This window comes from Salvia splendens, chromosome 2, assembly GCF_004379255.2.
Source record: "Salvia splendens isolate huo1 chromosome 2, SspV2, whole genome shotgun sequence".
NCBI lineage: Eukaryota > Viridiplantae > Streptophyta > Magnoliopsida > Lamiales > Lamiaceae > Salvia > Salvia splendens.
The window spans coordinates 18,699,857-18,719,288 of record NC_056033.1 but is presented as its reverse complement, the minus strand read 5'-3'; the positions used below and the strand labels follow the sequence as shown (position 1 = coordinate 18,719,288).

Genomic DNA, 19,432 nt, shown 5'->3' with positions numbered 1-19,432 from the left:
CTACTTGGACTACAAAATGGTTGACTCCCGACCAATCATGGACCAAGTGCAAGAGTTCCAGTTGATCATCCACGACCTCCCCGCCGAGGGAATGACCCTGCCTGAAGCTTTCACAGGGAACACAGTCATTGAAAAACTTCCACCCAGCTGGAAGAACTTCAAGAGCTACCTTAAGAACAAGAGAAAGGAGATGAATCTTGAAGACATGATCGTGAAGCTGCGCATCGAGTCAGACGTGCGCAAACGTGATGATTTGGCTAAGGGCCATGGCCCACCTGTTGCAAACGCCAATCTATTGGAGTGGAGTGGTCCCTCCAACAAATGCTCCCGTCCAACTACAAAGGACAAGGGCAAGAGGAAGCAGCCTGCGAGGAAGGTTAAAGGTAACTGCTACAACTGTGGCAAGCCTGACCACTTCTCCAAAGACTGTCGCAAGCCGAAGAAGAAGTCGGCTGCCCATGTTGTTGAAAAAGAGTTCAAGGACTGGGATGAAAGTGACCTTGTTGCTGTGGTCACAGAAGAAGTCAACCTTGTTGATAACAAAGGTGGCTAGTATATCGACACTGGAGCTACTGCCCACGTCTGTGCCGATAAGAGCAAGTTCGCCTCCTACACCATTGTAGAAGAGAGAAAAATCAATATGGGGAATCAAGCCTCGTCTCATGTCCTCGGCATTAGAGACGTGATTCGCATGATGACGTCCGTCGTCACCATCACTTTGAAAGATGTGGTGCACGTCCCGGACATCGGCAAGACCTAGTGTCGGGATCAATACTAGTGAATAAGAGGTTAACTTGTATTCGAATCTGATAGGTTTTCTTTGTACAAGTTTGGAAAGTCACTCGGAAAAGGTTTTGTAACCGACGAACTTTTCAAGCTTAGTGTAGCTACACGTCATGTCCCTAAGCCATTGGCTAATAATAAGAATGCATCTACTTCTTCTTACTTGACTGAGTGTTCTAACTTGTGGCACAATAGATTGGGACATGTAAATCCAAATGCAATTAAAAGATTAGTAAGTTTAGATTTACTAAAGGAAAATGAAATAAAAACTCAAAACAAATGTGAAACTTGTCTTGGGGTGAAAATGACTAAGTTACCGTTTCATTAGGTTGAACGGAACACAAAACCCCATGAATTAATTCACACGGATGTATGTGACTTAAAATTAGTGCAAACGAGAGGTGGTAAAAAATACTTTATCACATTCATAGATGATTGCACAAGATATTGTTATGTCTATCTTTTAAGAAGTAAAGACGAAGCAATAGAAGCGTTCAAAAATTATAAGAACGAAGTCGAGAATTAACTTGGATGTAAAATCAAAATGATTCGAAGTGATAAAGGAGGTGAATACGTAGCCCCGTTTGAGGAATTATGCAACGCAAGTGGTATAATTCATCAAACGACTCATCCATATTCACCACAATCTAATGGTGTTGTAGAACGCAAGAATCGAACTCTCAAAGAGATGATGAATGCGTTACTGATCAGTTCGGGGATGCCCCAGAACATGTGGGGGGAAGTTGTTTTGACAGCCAACTACATCCTAAACAAAATCTCACGCAAAGGTAAGGACGTTACTCCTTATAAGTTGTGGAATGGAAAGAAGTCATCCTACAAATACCTCAAAGTGTGGGGGTGTTTGGCAAAGGTGATGGTTCCTCCGCCCAAAGAAGTTACAATCAGTCCTAAAACGGTTGATTGCATCTTTATTGGGTATGCACTCAATAGTAGTGCATATCAATTTGTTATCCACAAGTCTGAAATACCGACTGTGACCATGGGAACTACAATCGAGTCAAGAAATATTGTATTTCTTGAAAATATATTTCCTCGCAAAGACAAGGAAAATATTGCACCCAATTCTGAGACGAGAATTGAGGATAAAGCCACTAGTTCTAAATTAGCGGATGAAGAGCCAAAATCGCGCAAGCAAACAAGGCTTGATCCAAACGATGCAGTACTAAGACGTGGTAGAAGGGTCAGAACACCAAAGACATTTGGTCCTGACTATATTGCATTTATGTTGGATGAAGAACCAACATCGATAAAAGTAGTCTTTGCTGGCCCAAACGGGTTGCATTGGAGAGAAGCTGTTCAAAGCGAAATTGATTCAATTTGGCTAAACCATACGAGGGTGTTGGTTGATCTACCTGAAGGTGTTAAACATTTAGGATGCAAATGGGTCCTTAAAAGGAAGTTTAAGACCGATGGAACAGTGGACAAGTATAAAGCTCGACTGGTAGTCAAAGGCTTTAAACAAAAGGAATGGTATGATTTTTTCGATACCTACTCACTTGTAACAAGAATTACATCAATTCGAGTGCTTCTCGCGATTGCTGCTGTGCACAATCTTGAGATTCATTAAATGGATGTTAAGATTGCGTTTCTAAATGGTGACCTTGAAGATGAAATCTATATGGAACAACCTGAAGGTTTTGTAGTACCTGGACAAGAGAAAAATGTATGCAAACTGGTTAAATCTCTCTATGGATTGAAACAAGCGCCGTTGCAGTGGCACTTGAAATTTAATAACATGATGTTATCAAATGGATTTAAAATCAACAAATGTGACAAATGTGTCTACATTAAGAACATTGATAATGTATACGTTATAATGTGTCTCTACGTTGATGATATGTTAATCATGGGTAGTAACACCCAAGTGATTAACGACACGAAAGCCATGTTAAAGAGAAACTTTGACATGAAGGATATGGATCTAGCCGATGTAATTCTTGGAATGAAAATTCTAAGAACATCCGAAGGAATCACCTTTCCCAGCCCAATCTCATTATGTTGAGAAAGTACTTAAGAGATTCAACGCCTATGATGGCATTCCGACTAAGACGCCTATAGAGCTCCATGTTCACTTAAGCAAGAACAGGGGTGAGCCTGTTGCACAAGAAGATTATGCACGGGTCATTGGATGCATTATGTATCTTACTAATTGCACTAGACCTGATATTGCTTGCGTCGTGAACAAGTTGAGCCGTTATACGAGCAATCCAAGCAAAGAGCATTGGAAAGCTCTTGTAAGAGTTTTGAGGTATCTCAAGTATACTCAAAATCATGGGCTACAGTTTTCGAGATACCCCCTGGTACTTGAAGGGTACTGCGATGCAAACTGGATATCCGATAACAAAGACTCACTTTCAACAAGTGGATATGTCTTTACTATTGGGGGTGGTGATGTCTCGTGGAAATCCACGAAACAGACATGTATAGCCCGATCCACCATGGAATCAGAATTCATAGCTTTAGATAAAGCTGCGGAAGAAGCCGAATAGCTTAAAAACTTCCTTGAAGATATTCCATGTTGGTCAAAGCCCGTGCCTCCAGTGTTAATTCACTGTGATAGCCAAGCCGCTATTGGGAGGGCAAACAGTGGCTTGTACAATGGTAAGTCTCGACACATTCGTCGACGACATAATGCCGTGAGACATTTGATCACAACGGGGGTGATTACAATTGGCTACATGAAGTCATTGGATAATCTAGCGGATCTGCTAACCAAAGGGTTAAATCGTGATCAATTGAATAAATTGTTAGAGGGAATGAGTTTGAAATCCACAAACTAAAAGAATTTTCATAGTGGTAACCCAACCATGATGACTGGAGATCCCAAGAACTTGGTTCAATGGGAAAACTAAGTTATGAGAATTCGTGTGAACACTCATCTATACCTATTCCTTAGAGAGTAATAGAGTGTTGAAAAACTTTCCTAGTGGTGTGGTTAAGTCTATGACTTTTAATGATTTCTAAAGGATCTCGTTGAGATTAAGTTCACAAGGAGACCGAGTATGGCAAGATACTTAATGATGAATCACCTATGTAAGTGTGAAGTGGGTCCGCTTCAAACAATACACTTATGCTACCAAAGTGGTGTCCAAGGCCTGCAATGGACACAAAACGTGAGAACGGATGAGGTTGAGGTGTTTAAGTGCTAACATCATTATCTTGGTGCACGCCGTGGAGGAATAGTTCAAAGCATCGCGCTACTAGTCCGCCTGTGTATCCGATGGTGTTGCCTATGGATGGTTCAAAGCCAAAAACTACCTATCCTTATGCTTAAATACCTCTTGAGGGTTGAGCTTGTGTCTGCATACATATGCATTTGGCAATTTCCACTCATGTGGGGGATTGTTGGAATCGTGCTTGGTCAAATGACTTTGACTAATAATAAATGTGACAAGACATTTAATTTTGTGAAAATAAATGCAATAGCGTCGATTTTATGTTCCGAGTAGATGACAGTAGTATATTAATTTTCTCAAATCCGATTCCAGGTGAGTGAGAAATAATATATTAAAGTTGGTCACAATAAAGCTAGAAATGAACTATGAGAAAAACTAAATGATTAATTAACTGAGTGTTAATTATCCCACATAGGGGATGATAAACTTCTTTGATGAAGTATTTAATAAGATGAATTATTATGTGTAATAATTATCGTGGAATAAGACGGGTGCTAGAGCCCACACGTTCGCGCCGCCGCCGCCCGCCCATGAGCCGCGAACCGCCCATCGCGCACCGTGCCCCATGCACCGGGTGCCGTGTGTTGTTTCCCTTGTGACTTGGACTTGGAAATTGGTCTTTGGTGGTCTTTGGGCTGTTCTTTGGAGCTGGTCGTTGAGTGTGGTTCAAGCCCCGCTTATTCTTTTTAGACCACCTCAAACTCCACACTATCCCCGACGGATTCCGACCTATGGTGGTCTTGGTCCACGTCATGTCCCCGCTGGACCCCGACGCATAACGAGAGACAAAAGGTCCCCGCTGGACCCCGAAGTATAACGGGAGACAAAAGGACCTCGGCGGTCTATGGTATATCCCGCCGTGTAGTGTGTCTAGATGCATCGTGTCTCTTCAGCTCCTAACGGCTAGTGCACCAGTTAGTTACCCCCGATGGTTACGGTCAATGGCCTTGATGACAAACATTATGTCTGTTGACTCCAGCAACCCCTGCGGGTGGACTTGGCCTATAAATAGGCATGCATCCATTGCATTCTCCACACAACAAACTCAAGCATTCTTGCATACACGCTATCTCCCTCTCTGGATAATCTTCCCATCGAAGCTCTGCCTCCGCCTTACTCCCGTTCGCCGGAGCTCTGCTGCTAGCGGTGCTGCTACTTCAGAGACAAGTCGTTTTACCTTTGGGGACGACACGCTAAACCGAGAGCACTACCGGGACGTATCTCGTCTTGCGGAAAGAGGACTCCTCGATTCGGCTTACCGTTTTCCACAAGCTTTTCCGTGTAATTTTTCAGTTGTTTCTGTATAATTTTCTCCTTAATTTTTCCATGTAATTTTCGCCCGACAAGATTGTATCTCAAACTTAACAGGTTGTGTTGATTTACATTTATCAAAATGAATGGATGATTCTAATATTGTAATGTGGTTTGGGGTGAATGCAAGTAGACCGCAGGAGATGAGATGCACAAAAGAAGAGAAAGTCTGATTAGGGGAAAAAATGATGGAGAGGATGGAGATGGGTCATGGATGAGATGCACAAAAGAAGAGAAAGTCTGATTTGGGGAAAAAATGATGGAGAGGATGGAGATGGGTCATGGGAGAGAAGAAAACAAGGAATTCTTATTTTGGATTTTTTAAAACATTAAATTTTATTTTTTATAATTAATAATATATTAATTTAGTCAAAATATCATCGTTGACCGTTAGTTTTTGACGGAACCGTAAAAAAAGGACCAATCTAATGATAATTTCATTTGTTTAGGACCCGATTTTCAAAAAGTGAGTGTTTTGGATCAAATTCGTATTTCGACAATATGTTTAGGACCACTTTTGACTTTTACTCTTAGATAAATTCAAAAAATTTAAGAATCAGAGTACTTTATTCCAGTCAAATAAGCAAACTCTTGTAATCTCGTGTTTCGCATTTCGACTTTCTTTTTGCAGAGGATTGATGATTTGGTTGATGGATCAAACGCTACACATCTTAGACCAATGCTTGATAGATGGGAAGAGAGACGAGAAGACATCTACGACATGCTCGATACTATCTACAAATTCCCATTAGACCTTAAGGTACTTTAATTAAGGATTATAGTCAGTTAAATCACAGGTTAATTCAAATTCTCACTTCAAAACTTATTCTAATATTTCCCAGTTGTCCCATCCGTGTATCGATCGATGTCTTGTGGTGATATTTTATTAAGAAAAGGTAAAAGAAAATTGTTTGAGACTTCATTTTGTATACATATGAGACAATTCATCCGATTTTGATCAAATTTCATGATTTAAATGGGATTTATTTGAACCCTCTGAGTAACTGGCCGTGGTTTGATCTGCAGACATGATCACATTGGCGGGCCTAAGTGGGATTTAAATGGGATTTATTACTATATTATATTTATGCTTATAACAAATATAAGTTGGTTCTCTAGCTTAGTTGGTTGGTCACACGGCCTAGTAACCAGAATATCCAAGGTCGATTCTGCTTGTGCTACATTACTGGATTTGTTTTCATTTTAAAATTTTCTCATACTAATTCATGTATATTTTTTTTTCTCACACTAATAGTTTTATGTAATTTTTATTTATAAGAAAATAAAAAGTGAATAATTAATAGTGACTTTCCATTTTTAGTATGAGACTAATTTTGGAGAACAGACAGAAATGAAAATATAACACTTTTTTATGTAAACGGAAAATGTAGTAATTTGGACTCCAAGTATTAAAATCCTGCGTCCGCCACTGCATGATCAAATGGATGAGAATGAATACGAGGAAGAACACAAACATTCTTTGCTGTCGAATCGTAGGATTTATAATGCAGTTATATGTTTTAGACTTTACAAACATTCTTAGGGACGAATCATATATGATCATGGATTCATGATTGTCTGAACTGATCCTATATTGTGTAAGGTTATACACATGTCTGATCCTCTCTCTTTCTCTATCCATCTTAGTGCATCAAGAGTTTGGATAAGGGATGCTTTTTCAACAAAGGTGACAGATGGTTGGAGGGAGTTCATGAAAAGAGCAAGATTCTACTTCAAATGCAGTTTTCATGAGGTTAGCCGTATTCCGGTATGAGTCTGAATCATCTACCAAGTTTATCAGTAAAAATACTACAAGTCAGGCGATTTGAATCGGATGTTATTTTGCAAAAATGATATTTTTTTCGTCCCACAATAATTGTTATTTTTTTTCATTTCGGTCCGTCCCATAATAATTGTCACACTTCATTTTTACCATAAATGGTAAGTAGGTCCAACATTCGACTAACTCATTTTACTCACATTTTATTATAAAACTATATAAAAAAATGGATCTCACATTCTACTAACTTTTCCAACCAATTTTTCTTTACGTTTCTTAAAACCTGTGCCTACAATAAGAGTGACAATTATTGTGGGACGAAGGGAACAATAAATAGTTAGACTAGAGATAAAGTAAAGTAAATAAGATAATAATGTATATATGATTCTCTTCTATATTATTTTATCTCTTACTTTAATTTTTCTATACTTTAATTATTTATTACTATTATCTTAATAAAATAACGGCAAAAAAGAAGTGTCTCATTAGCAATGGAAAAAAGGAAGTAAATAGTTAAAATAATAAAAAGAATAATGTAGATAATAGAGTAAGATTTAAAAAAAATAAAAATGGTCTCGTTTGAGTAAGTACATGATTTTGCCCTTTTCTTTTTTTTGCAGTGGCATTGTGATTAAGTTAAGACAAATTAGTGTTTCTTCATACAAGAGAAAGAGGGAGGAGTGAATAACCATCGATCGTAATTCGTAACCCTAGATTTCAAATTCAATCAAACAACGCCTCTCTTCCCCTCTCTCTCTCGACGTGCTGCTCCATTGCAAATACTCCGTCCATGCCAACGCAATTATTTGGAAGCCGCAGCAGATTTACCGATTCTTCTTTCTCTTTGCATGAAATTTAGTCCTCTCCGCCGTGGCAACGGAACGAGGGGGATTTTCACTACTTTTTCCTTTTCCTACTTTTCATTTCCCCAATCTAGGGTTTGTCGGCAAGGGCATAGGGTAGAATGGCCGGGATAGAGCCCGCCGTGCTCGACGACATCATCAATCGCCTCCTGGAGTTCCGCAACGCCAGAACTGTGCGCTAGGTCCAGCTCTCCGAGAATGAAATCCGCGCTCTCTGCTCCACCTCGCGCCAAATCTTCCTCTCCCAGCCCAATCTCCTCGAGCTCGAAGCCCCTATCAAGATCTGCGGTACACTACTTTCCTTTCATTCGCCAAATAAATTCACAATTGTTGACTTTTGAAAATGTAGAATAAGTAAACAAGTGTGAAACTGTTGATGATGCTGTTCTGAGATTGGATATGAGTTTTCATTTGCCAAGCTCATCAACTTGCTGTATATTGGAAGTAGTAATAGCTTCATTCGGAATTTCAGCTGATCATTTCAGTTTTTAGAATTTCAATGCATTTTAAGATCTGAAAGTATGAGGAATCTGTTAGTGAGACAAGATATCTTTTTGAGAAGTAGCTACACGCTTTAAAGAATTTTTTTTCTTCAGTCAACTGAATCTTTTGGCTATTTATCTCAGCCGACTAATTCTTTTTGGGAAAAAAGTTAAATCTAGAGTTACTGGTATTGTTAGTAACTTAGTATGCTCAATGAGATACTTTTATTGCTAAAATTTATGCAAGTTGAAGAGACTTTTTATCAAGAAAAATCTACTGGTTTAGCACAATGCAAAACATGCTTATTTGCAGTGGCTGTGCCAGGAATTCTATTTAGATAGGAAAAAATATATATGAGGAAATTTTGCGGGTTTGAGAGGGAGCATATATAAGGAAATTTGATTTTTTTTAAAGAAATTAAAGAACAAAATTGCATATGTGAGCATTTTTTTGGGGTGGGGGGAATTTTCCCTGTGGAATTTGGGGCTCAAGTAGCCTCCGGGTAAATTCCGCGAATGTACGTCATGGGAGATGATATCCGCCATTTGTACCCGGAAAAAAACGTTTCCAGTGATGGGAAAGACGCGTGAGCCTCTCGCGTCTTTTATAAACACGCATGACGCTCTCGCGTCTTTTATAAATACGCGTGACGCTCTCGAGTCTTTGTTTAAACACGCGTGACGCTCTCGCGTCTTTGTTTAAACACGCGTGACGCTCTCGCGTGTTTGCCTTGGATACATGTTCCAGTCCAACGTCTCTAGCCGGCGGAAATCGAAGTGAATCCGATATTTTGATGCTCTAATTCCTATTTTAAGTGATGTTAGGTAATTTTTGACCATTAATTTCAATTATCATTGCTATATGTTAGTTAAGTATAGATTTAGGGTTCATGGTTTGACATTGTATGACAAGAAAAACATTGAATTTAGGCCATTGATGTAGTTATATGTATGCATTGTAAACTAAATATATAATCGAAGCATAGAACTTGGTATGTTGAATTTAGAGTATATGATGTTTTGTGCAATATTTATTTAAGTATGTTGAATTTAGAGTATATGATGTTTTGTCGTACTTATTTTTGCAGGTTTGATGGTGTTTGTGAGTTTATATTGGGATGGGAAAATTATTCAGCTCCCAAGTTTGGGTGTTGCTTATGATCCCCCTCGTGCAAAATCATTTATTATATTGAATGAAAAGATATCTTATTATCAGCTAGTTTCAATGATATGTGAAAAAATTGGAATTGATTTGGATGCACATACGATTGATTTAACATGAAGGCATCCTGTGGTTTTTAGTGGAGTGGTGAATTATATAGCTACACCAGTGGATGATATTTGTTGGAGTATATGTTTGCTGAAAATTCACGTCAAATTGAACTTTTTATTGAATATACTCCGGTTACTACTGCGTTGCAATTTGAACCACCTATCACTCATCATGATGTTGGAACATCTAGGAGAGATGATTATCATAGTTTTGATGTCGGGACATCTAGGAGGGATGATGAATATCATAGCTTTGAATTCAACACATTTGGGAGGAAGGTTGATGAACAACTAGATGTACCAAATGTGACATGTGATGGTTATGATGGTTCAGATGGTTATGATAATTGTGATGCTTCTGATAATTGTGATGGTTCTGATAATTGTGATGGTTCAGATGGTTCTCAACCAAGTGATCTTGATTATAGTGCAGAATCATGTGAAGATTCTACAGACGACGAGACACTTGATATGATGGTTGAGAATTATGTACAACCATCTGTTCGTGGGGAGCAACCTATTCCCGACTACGTGCCTGAAGGGTTACCATTTTTTCGATCATTACCATGTGAAGGCTGTCGAGGTTACTTTTCAGAAGACCATGGAGTGGGTGAAGAAGATATGTGGTATTGGGATGAGGATAATCTGAGACATATAGATGTGGGAACGAAATTTGATAGCAAATTGCAGTTGAAAACTGCTGTAACAGTATGGCATGTGGGAACAGGTCGGATGTATGAGGTTATGGATAGTAAATCTAGAAGATGGCACGCAGTTTGTAGGGACCCATTTGGTCCGAAAAGAAAAGGCAAGGACCTTGGGCAACGATACCCATGTAATTGGGAGGTTAAAGCAACGTCTAAGAAACGCGATGGTAGTTGGTCTATCAATTCATGCATTGATCGTCATTGTTGTATGGAAGATCACGATCCAAGTGAACAAGTTAATCTTACATCATCCATGATTACTCTCTGTATTCGAAGTCAAATTGAAAACGATGCTGAATTCAAGCCTTCTGCGGTAGGTACATATATCAAAGATAAATTTCACGTGAAAATCAGCTACAAGAAAGCATGGTATGCTCGCAGAAAAGCTATTGAGCTTGTATATGGTGGGTGGGAGGGATCATTCAGACAACTCCCCAGCTACCTGACTGAGTTGCAAAGTCAAAATCATGTGACAATCGTTGAGTGGTTGCATGACCCTATATTGAGTCAAGGTAATACAAAGGTGTTCCGCTACGTATTTTTGGCATTTGGGCCAGCAATAGAGGCGTTCCAACTAGCAAAGCCGGTCTTATCGGTTGATGGGACTCACCTGCGTGGAAGACTGAAAGGTAAACTACTTGCTGCAGTAGGTTACGATGCAAATAAGAACTGTTTGCCTGTTGCTTTTGCCATTGTTGATGAAGAAACAAATGAGAGTTGGAGTTGGTTTTTGAATCTTGTCAGAGTGCATATTATAAAGCATGACCAGGAAGTGTGCATAATATCAGACAGACATCAAGGCATTATAAATGTCATGCAGTCTGATGTGTGGAAAGAGGTAACAGTTGGTTATCATCGATATTGTTTAGTTCACGTTAGATCGAATGTGTTACAAAGACACAAAGGCCCTGGAGTGAAGAAATGGGTATGGATAATGGGTGAAGTAATTGAGGAGCGGATATATTGGACTACAAGGCGTGAATTAGAAAAGGTGAGTCCAGAAGCTCTGAGGTACCTCGAAACCACCATAGATAGATCGCAGTGGACTATGGCACACGATGAATTTCGTCGATGGGGTGAGACATCTACTAACATGGCCGAGTGTTATAACAATGTGTTGTTATCTGCAAGGGAACTCCCAATTAGAGCTATCATTGATATTACATTCTGACGGACCATCGACTGGTTTGTTAACCGAACGACTCTAGCCAAACAATGTCAGACGCCTTTGACACTGTGGGCGTGGGAGTTATTTCAGAAGAATGACCGTCGAGGGAGACGTCATCATGTTAGGACTACAAGCATAGCACGTGGAACTTATGAGGTGCTAACCTATCACAGAGGTCCGGGTAGAGGCCATAATATACATGTTGTAAATTATCGTGAAAAGAGATGCTCATGTGGAAAGTGGCAGACCTAGAGAATGCCTTGCTCTCACGCTGTTGCGGTGCTGAGAGAACGCAGTGATGACATCTTTAGTCATGTTGATTCCCGATACCATACAGATGTTTGGATTCACCAGTACGCAGGTATGTTATTTAGATACTTCTTATTCTTACATTATTATCATGTCTTACGGTTGCAATTTTATACAGCTGCGTTCCGTCCATTGAGACACCAAGATTATTGGTATGAACCTGAATGGACGTTGGAATGTTCACCAGCACGGCTACTTCCTCGTTCACGTGGGCGGTACAACAGAGGCAGGATACACAACCAAATGGATGAGCGCGAAGAAGATGCGCCAAGAGCTCCTCCTCGATGCCGCCTTTGTGGAGAGACCGGCCACAATAGAAGAAAGTGCACTTTAGGACGTGTTGTGTAGTCATAATATATTTGAGAATCGTGTTTGAGGCTTGAATTTTATTATGTTTACGAATAGTATTTTAGATTTTCTAACCATGTTTAAGACTGAAATGACATTCTTAAGTAATATTGTTACGTAAAAATCATCTTGTTACGAAAAATTTTGACAGAGTTTACCCTATTTATTGATCAATCCACCTGTAATAAGTACACAGTACATATCATGATAACTGTCTACTTAAAGGACGATGGTGTATATTTACTCGGGCCTTTTCCTCTATTGTCACGGCTAGACCTTCTACGTGGGAACATGCCCATAATTGTCTGAGACAAACTTGGCCTGGAGCGTTCCTTGTCGGGTCGGGACGTGTGTGCACTACTACTAGGGCGATCAATTTGTACACTACTCCTAGGAGGGTCTATATGTTCTCTCCTCGTGGGGCGCTCTATGTAGGCACTACTTCTGGGACGCTCCAATTGTGCAGAACTCTCAAGAGCATCATCAGCATCGTCATCATCATCATCATCATCATCATCATCATCATCATCCAATTCCTCATTTGTTGGAGAGTGCATGATATGGACATCTGAGAAGAATGAATCCTGTGTAGTAGGCTTCCATGGTAGCCCAACTCTATCAAAGGGAGTCACCCAACTAGACTGTGGCGCGTCTGACCAGGTAGGAAACCAACTAGAGGGATCTGATGCTGGTGGATTTTACATTTCAGGCTCAACATCAAAATTGTCGATGAATGTATCCAAATCTATGTTGTCATCTGAATTAATATTTTCTTCATTTGCGGCATGTGATGACCCTGGCATGTCTTGGGACATTCTGAAATGACGTGAATAACCATGCCCGCCTGTTCGGACACCTCTTTGACCAATACCGCGAGCTCTTTGGATAAAACCCCGGGACATATCCACATCAGTGCGTTGTGTGGAAGGTATGACTGTGCGTTCACTCTCACCGCAATCGTTAAGGCAGTTAACAACAAGATTGTTAATCTCATGCAACAATCCTACGGCGTTTGCTGGGTCAAAACCGCTCGACAATTGAAATACCCGGGCCAATGTCTCAGCCTGTAATAAATAAAACGTGAATAGTTAATAACATAAATACTTTAAATGAAACAACAACTATAAAAATACAATACTTACTTGGAGTGTTGATGATGATGCAACAGTGTTCATCCCTACTTCTGGAAGTCTACCCGGCAGTGTGATATATGTAATAGTTATTTTAAAATACCACTCCATGTATAATCGAGTTCTAATCACATGCACGTGGTCTTCAAGACGCTCCATGTAATAATTAGACACGAACTCTGACCTTCTCTCCCAATGTTGAATGTAAGCCTTGTTCTGCATAGCCCAGTTCGTCTTAGATTTTCCACGATGATTTGTTTTGAAATGAGTTTCATTGAAACCCCAATCATGTAATTCCGGAATGAACGGAGTGCCTCCAAATTGTCTCACAACGCTCTCAGGCTCATGTGCTTCGACAATAGCCCAACAAACCATGTACGTCACAGATCTCCAACTGTTGTTTGTCTTGAGGCAGGAGTCTGGCAATTGACGGTCCACATATGGCATCCAAATAAACTACAATAACAAGTTTACATTAAACTATTAGACAAATATATATCAAAACATTATTCATTTTACCTGGCTATTTTGGAGTAATGTTAACTGTTCACGATAATATCGAACAGAATGTTTGGGGGCTTTGTTTATCATATATGAGCCAGTCCACCTACAATGAGAAAAGTGTCCAATTTAATATGTTGTCATTAAATACACAAAAGAGAGGAAACAACAAACTTACATTAATGCACATGGAGTGTTGTTTGTATGTATATGTGCCATCACAAAATCGGGTCTCAAAGTGGGCATTCTCTCCCACACCCACAGTTGTAGGAGTACTGTCGGACCTCCAATGTCTATCCTTTTGCCCATGGACGCCTCACAAAGATTATGATATAATGTACCAAGTGCAGCACTCGCCCAACTAAGCATAGAGGCAGCCTCTACATCTCGAAGTTGGGTCAACCACATCAGAGGTATCTTACACCCTGAGCCGTCGGGTAATATCAACCCTCCCAATAGCACAAGCACAATCATACGTGCCCGTTGAATGTAGGCTTCGTCTTCCAGACCATCTTCTAACAGTTCAATCGCCATCCTATGTATTAGAGCCGATGCCAAGATACCGTTTTCCTTCATCTCGCTTTGAAGGGGATAGAAGCCCAACAGTTCATCACATAAACTCTTCCACCCAGATTCACAATAACCATTTCCTGTAAAGGGTACTCCATCTACACGTAGAGCCCATAATACTTGAATGCCCTGTAATGTAATAGTAGTTTCTCCTACGGGAAGATGGAATGTATGTGTCTCTGGCCTCCAACGTTCAACCAAAGCTGTGATCAAAGCATGATCTACATCTAGAGACTTCCCACAGTAAAAAACTCCACCAAAACCAAATCTGCAGACATAATCAATCACGCGTCTGTGATGATTATCTATTTCCTAAAAATGGCCCTCAAAGCGCCGCATATTGAAAGGAGTTGCTTCGTCGCCTGCCCACGCCTTGCGAGATATATGACTGTGCTGATAATGCAATACAGAAGGATCTTCTGGTCCATATCGCGACATCCTAATATAATCAACAATTAACAACATGTTTAATTATAATATAGAAGGATCTTTGGCTCGTCATCTAGTTAAGTGTATATATAAAAATCAATTAGTATACATTACTCCATATATTTTACTTATATTTCAAAATTCAATCAGCTCATATAGAGTTCAATCCTCTGAGATCAAATCCAACACCAAATCTTAGTTACTAACAACAATTTTGCATCAAACAACAATCTTAGTTTATCAAAACAAATCAATTTTCATTGTTAAGAGAACTAAACAAATCTAAAGTTGACGGTGCTTTCAACTAATTTGCTTTTAACTATTCTAAATCCGATTAAGCAAAGTATACTTTTTGATTGGAACAAATTACAAAATAATAAGATTCATAAACATTGTAAAGTTTAATATGTCTTTTAACATATGTCTTTCATCACAATTCAACACCAAATTCATCACAAATTCATCCCAACACCAAAAATTCGAAACCAATTTCAGTAATTCAACAAAAATTCGACACCAATTTCAATAATTCAATAAAAATTCGACACCAATTTCAATAATTCACAAATTCAATAATTCAACAAAAAATTTCAAACCATGCCTAAATCTATAAGCAACTAAAATCGAAATTAAGGGTAAAAAGTTACCTAACAACACTTAAAAGAGGAATGGGAGCAGCTAGATGTCGGATTCACTTCGATTTTCATCGGCTAGATGACGAATTCGGCGCCGTCTCGTTGTTGGGCGTGCAGAGAGGGAGCTGCTGGGAGTGAAGGAAGAGGGGAGAATCGTCGATTTTTCATTCATTCAAACACGCATGAGCTTGATACGTGTTTAATTAAAACACGCATGAGAGTAACGCGTGTCTTGTATACACGCAAGAGACTATCGCGTGTTTGGTTAAAACACGCAAGAGACTATCGCGTGTTTGGTTAAAACACGCAAGAGGCTCACGCGTCTTTCCCATCACTGGAAACGTTTTTTTTCCGGATACAAATGGCGGATATCATCTCCCATGACGTACATTCGTGGAATTTTGCCAGTAGCCTCCGCCCCTGCTTGTTTGTGGCATTAAGAAAATTTTGCTGGTTCTGTCTACTGTCAGTCTGTCACATGACTAACTTCCTCCTATGCGCCTGAGCAAGATTCTAGAATTGTTGGCATAAAGCTAGATTTTTATATTTCTGCATTATGTATATGACTTTTATGTAGTGATATGATAATAATGTTCTGCTACATATATGTAAACCATCTAGCCATTCTATTCTTATATGAGCACTTCAATTTTCCATTCAACTTTCAAAAGTCCGCGATGACTTACAATATATTTAATATTCTTTGAAATCTAGAAATTCAATGGATATGAGTGCAACATTGTTGCTTGAGTAGGCATTCAATCTGTGTAGGAGCTATACAAGTTCATGACATTGGAATCCAAAAGGCAAAAAAGCCCAATCAAAATGTTATTATGCCACTTGCTCCTGATTATACAGAGATAACTAGCTGTTTTTAACAGAGGAAAAAGTGATAAAAGTGATGCAATTACCTTTGGCCCTTTGCATATCCTTCAAAGTAAACCTTGTCCAAAAAATTGAAGATTTCCTTATTGCCCCCAAGTGAGAAAAGCATGCCTCTTATTTATGAGTTACCTCATCTTTGAGTAATGAATGTGACTCTTCTTGAGTGTTTATATGCTAGGTAGTTCAAACCTACTTACCCAATGCACATCCTTGCCTTTTTTTGTGGGGTTGCTCTTTTCTTTTTCTTCTATTTTAACCAGCTTTTGAGCACTGCATACATATAATATGAAGTCAATTGTGGATAGTGCTCCTTCGTACTCATACCTGGGACTTAAATTAATAATCACTTAGTTAGTCTGCACAATCCTTTCCTTCTATTGGTAGATTACTGCTTCCCTTCCTTGTGTTGGTATACAGCCTCGTAAACAGCATTATTTCCCCGAATAGATAGTTTATTTGTATTCACTTATCACTATTTGCTAAAGGTCGAGAACAGACGCGTGCTCCTTTGTTAATTGAGTTGGAGTCCATTATTCTGTGTTTGTCGAAGTCTCAATTTTTTTCATCTCACTTGAGAAAAAATAGGATTTAGTTACTCATTTCTTTGTGGATTGCAGGTGATATTCACGGACAATATGGAGATCTTTGGAGGCTTTTTGAGTATGGAGGATTCCCTCCGGAAGCCAATTATCTGTTCTTAGGAGATTATGTTGATCGAGGCAAGCAGAGTTTAGAGACAAATTGCCTTCTTCTTGCCTACAAGATCAAGTATCCAGAAAATTTGTTTCTCTCAAGAGGAAATCATGAATGCGCATCAGTTAACAGGATATATGGATTCTATGATGAATGTAAACGCCGTTTTAATGTTAGGGTGTGGAAAGTTTTCACTGATTGTTTTAACTGCCTTCCTGTAGCGGCTCTTATAGACGATAAGATACTTTGCATGCATGGTGGTCTTTCTCCTGATCTAACAAACATGGATCAAATCAAGGACTTTGCCTCGTCCAACTGATATGCTCTTCTTTTATTTTTGGACAGTTATCCTTTCCATGTTGAAATTGTTATGCAACATGGTCAAATCAGAAAAGGATCATCATTTTAAAAAAAATATTAAATTCTTAATCTAGAGGAATTATGTTAATAAAGAAACCATTGTCACTTTTGCATATAAGTTGCCCCCTTTTTTATTTTGTAAATTGAAAATTGTAGTTTAACAAACTGTAGAAATTTACTTAAACTCATTTGAATTTAAATTTTCTTCTCCAGTTAGTATTGTACCTGTAGTAGTGACCAGGACTATAATTTAAGTGGGATTCTTTTGCAAACACCATTTGTTGTCTACCCAATGTATTATATCAGAGCTATGAAAGACAGTGAAGAATCAGTAAATTAAGTACTCTTCATTTTTAGCATATAATGGTTCTATAAGGATTCGTTGTCGTTCGTTAACTAAATTATGTATGCTGGTTTCTTTCAACTTTGTAGAACTCAGAGGCATGCACATGGTGCAAAGGCACTGTGCAATGACAGAATGTATTGTTTCCTGAGGTGGATACCACTAAAGACTGATTCGGACGCAAGTATTATCAAATGGCCAAGTGCTGTATTTTTGTTTTGTCATTTCCCTCTAATATAGTATTTCAGAACGCAATCTATGATTCGACTGATGTAGTTTTGTTGCTAAATTTCTGTGTCTTACTCAGGTTTAGCATAGGAATTTGTTTTACATATTTTGCTAAACTTGCCTCATTTACCTAAGTTATTACGGTGTTTTTCTCTAAATTAATTTTTGTTTTACCTGCCTGGATAAAATCAGGGATGTATCGTATGAACTCTATCACTATATTACCTAATGGGCACATGATGTGTAATATGAAATTTTGAAATTTGCTAGTATTTAAATAAAACCGATTCAGGATGCTAATTTGATGGTTCATTTTGTCTTTATAGTTTGTGGTGTTTATCCGAAAATATCTCGTTTAGTACTCGTCTAATTTTTGGAATACAATGTCTCGCAATAAAAATTTGGTAATTAGAACATTGATGTGAGACTTTATACATCACTTCAATGTTGGTAATGGAAAATTGATGAGTAACTTACAGAAGTGTAATCATACTCGATTATATCATATCGTTTAAGGTGTTTATACGATTTTGTCACATCATTAGGATGTTTTTCTCATTGAGCGGAAGCTTATCTTACATTATATTGTGTATTCGTTCAATGGCTTAAGTAGATAACATTACATCCCTATCCCTATCCCTAGATGATAGGATAAAATTGACCATTTGCACTTTGATAAGCGTTCCCTAAATGAATTTGTTCTCTCGAATTAATTTTATAATTGAGTTTTCTAAACTAGTGTGACATACACATTGTATCATGTCATGTTTAAAAAAATAAAAAATTATAAGGACTAATATGAAGCGGCTACATTTGACGTGTTAGAGCATCAGCAGTTTAGGTGTGAACATGCAAGCTCAACGTCGAGTACGACACTAAGACAATGAGCACGTAGAGTTCAAACATTTTAGCGTACTAGAGTGCGAGTTGTATCGTTCGATTCGTTGACAACACATGACATTTATTACTATCTCCGTCCATCACTTGGGGTCCCAGTTTTCTATTTTAGTCCGTCCCCGTTCAATTTTACTATAAAAGTAAATAAATTTAGAAGTGAATCAGGACTCCTGTCATGGACGGAGTAAATGGTAAATCGAGACTTCTAATGGCGGACGAGGAAGTATATATTTAGTTGTTTAGTTGAAAAATAATAGAAATAACAAAATAACAAAAGAAATGGATAAAATATTACTCCATACGTCCCACAAGAATATGCACTTTTTCCTTTTTAGTTCGTCCCACAAGAATATGTATTTTCTAGTTTTGAAAAGTCTTTCTAATTTAATAGATGGGACCCACTCTCCACTAACATACTTTAATTATTTTTTCTCTCCGCCGCTCTCTTCTTAATCAATTCTACATTAAAACTCGTGTCAAACCCAAAATACATATTCTTTCGGGACGAGGGAGTAACAGTATAATACACATAGTTTTTTTA

At 38.6% G+C, this 19,432-nt stretch overlaps 1 pseudogene; it reads left to right on the top strand.

The window, feature by feature from the left end:
• The first annotated feature begins 8,035 nt into the window (after positions 1-8,035).
• On the top strand, positions 8,036-18,084 carry LOC121775389 (annotated as a pseudogene).
• The last annotated feature ends 1,348 nt before the right edge of the window (positions 18,085-19,432 follow it).